Raw genomic sequence first — 2933 nt, 5'->3', positions numbered from 1 at the left:
CCCGGCATCGGCGTGTCCGGTAGAAAAAAACAGAGGCGCTCGGAGCGGAATTCACCATGCACCATATTTATCCGGAAGGGGGCGATGTGGAGCGCTCCAGCCGCTTCCTGAGACTTTGTTGTGGGTCTTATAATGAGTAATGTCTTTACCGGAAACATCCCTTTTCAGCAAATGGGCATATTTAGGTTCTCCCCGTGTTTTTTAACACCCACGAGTACTTCATGGGTGAAGTTCATATGCAAAGTGAGATGTTTGAGCAATGTATTTGTTGGTGTGTTTTGTAAAGTCTACTTAAACCTTATTACGTGTGTCAAAATGAATAAAGACCGGCTTTGTAAAAATAACTAACATGTTGTGGAATACCAGATGAAAGCTAAAGAGATTTAAACAAAGTCGCGTACGAACAAAACAAAACACGTTTAATTATGTAACATACAAAAATTCAACAATCCAAAGCACAACATAACAACAACAATTTATTAATAATACAGATAAAAAACGTTCACACTCATATTCATACCTATGGACAATTTGGAGTCGCCAATTAACCTAACATGTTTGTGGAAGGGGGGATGTTTATTTGTTTTTTTTTGTCTCTTTTCCGGACGTGTTTTTTCTGGATGTTTATCCTGTCTTTCTGTGTTTTTTTCGTCGTCTGTTTGTGTGGCACAGTCACGGGTGTCTGTTAAGAAGAAATAACACATGAGTGACATCTAGCGGTGAAACACTATAACATTTACCGCATTAACAACTACAATATATCATCAGGATCATACATAATGTTACGCATAAACATGGCAATATTGCAACATCAACACAATATATAACTTGTCATCAATGAAATATGAAGTATCTCACCATTTGGGTTCAAACGCTGTTGCCCCTCTGCTGCGTCAATTCGCTGTTTCGCCTCTGCCAAGGCTTCCTCAAGCTGGCTGATGGTGGCTTGATTTTTTTCCACCTGTTCCGCCATTAGTTGTTTGCCCCTGACACGTCTGGCAGCGAAGCCTATGAAGGTCTCGGCCAGCACGTAACTTTGTGATTATAAGTCTTCCCGGGACACGCAAGGGTCCTGGCACGAGTACTGTCAAAACAGACAGATAACAACACATTATTCACAGTAATTGATGGTAACCCATGGCATCATGTTTTTTACGACAAAATGAAGTGTACACGGACATCGAATTGACAATAACAAATATTATTCTGTTGAAATGTAGAACTATAGAAAGAATGCAATATTTTCTAGAATCAGAATAATAATGATATGAACGAATAAAATCATCCAAATACTTACACACAACAATTGGCATTTGGTGCGCAAAGCTTGCACCTCCGGGTTGGTGGATGTGGGCGATTTCGCCGGAGAAGAAGAGCTTGCCATTCTAGACACAAAAAGAGATGATAAAATGTGCAGAAGTTCATATTGACTTAAACATGAATTGCATTCAATGGTCAAAATAAGGGCAAATAATAAGAAAGCACTTACCTTTCAGCTGTGTTAATCGTGAGGCGACTAAGGTGGAAATAAGAAATGACCAAATGGCTTCTTATTTATAATACTGTGTCATGTGACCATGTCATGGGCGTGACATTGTTGGACACCAGACAGTTAGGCGACATTCTTCGACGCTCCAGATGTGTTGACGTTATTTTAATAAATTGTATAATACACCATCTCTGTTGTTTTTATAATTAATGTGATATGTTTTGCTCATGACAGTAACCATGTGTAATGATGTTGTAACATCACAATCTCAGCAAGTTGTAAATGAAAATGAGATGATTTTTTATTATAGAACAAAACAATTCTGCTCCATTTACTCTGTCTTTAACAGAATGTAATAATGGACTATCAAATAGAGAAAAAATATGAATTTGATGATGTATAATGCATATTTCTTTAATCTTTTTCATTACTTCAAGTCAATATATGAAACAAACAAAAACCATGAAAATACGCTAAACATGTATTAGTCTCCTTTGGCAAAGATAAAATATCTATTTCATCTTTGAACAGTAGTGACTTTACAAGAGGTGCCGGGGCCTCAAAGCGTGTGTCGAGTTATTGAGTGGGCACTTCCCGGAAGCGTGGACCGAGGGGTGATTCATTGAGGGGAGGGGCCTGAATCGATGACGTCCGAAGCCTCGCTGCCCGGCTGTACCACGTGACGGATTCCGGAAAACGTTTAGAATTTGCCGCGATGTTTTCCTATCAGTCGGCGATATAAACCCCTCAGGCTTAAACATTAAAATGTGGGGTTTTGTGGTGAGAGTCAGTCTGTTGAGCGTGTGGATAGTTTGTCGATTCATTGTCGACATGTATCAAAAAAGAGGAATCGCCTGAAACCAAAAATTGTTAATAAAAAAATATTATTGAATAAAAAAATAATTATATCTTTCATATTCTATCCAGGTTACACAAGCATACATCTTTTAGTTACACAAGCACTTTCCCTGAAACCATGGCCGCCAGGTGACATAAAACCATGATGAAGATAGCCATATCACGATACATGGCATTGATGGACAATAAAACATTCAGTATGTTATATATACTGTATATTTAATCTTACGCTTTTTAGGTTAATTAAGTGGTTCTACAATGTTTTGTAGTACATAATCATATCCTAGAGCCAAAACAGATCAGCATTTAATGCATCACACATGAAGATACAGCCGCATGTAATTCTATCCAAGGCCAGCAGGTGGTTTCGTGTGCACATGAAGCTTGAAGAAATGAATCATTTGTCAAACCAGTTGATTGAAATGGTTCAAAGCCTCACGGGGTGACATCTTGCCATCATTATTGGACATAGTCTGAGAAATCTCCATTTGAATTATATAACCTCAGGGTACATCAACATCAAAACGAGCATATGAGCATCTGGTAGAAATTGTTGCAACACATGGCTGAAATGCAGAAAGAATGA

The 2933-nt window shown here is 38.3% G+C and overlaps 1 long non-coding RNA gene across 1 annotated transcript; it reads right to left on the bottom strand.

Moving 5' to 3' along the window:
• Positions 1-214: 214 nt before the first annotated feature.
• On the bottom strand, positions 215-1583 carry LOC131128472 (uncharacterized). The gene is made up of 4 exons (XR_009129643.1): positions 1490-1583; positions 1298-1385; positions 859-1084; positions 215-682 (listed from the first exon to the last, which is right to left on the bottom strand). It is a non-coding gene; the product is annotated as an uncharacterized LOC131128472 (long non-coding RNA).
• Between the last annotated feature and the right edge of the window lie 1350 nt (positions 1584-2933).

Source organism: Doryrhamphus excisus, chromosome 4 (assembly GCF_030265055.1).
Source record: "Doryrhamphus excisus isolate RoL2022-K1 chromosome 4, RoL_Dexc_1.0, whole genome shotgun sequence".
In the NCBI taxonomy this organism is placed as follows: Eukaryota; Metazoa; Chordata; class Actinopteri; order Syngnathiformes; family Syngnathidae; genus Doryrhamphus; species Doryrhamphus excisus.
The sequence above is the reverse complement of the archived record's forward strand: the minus strand, read 5'-3'. Positions and strand labels throughout refer to the sequence as shown.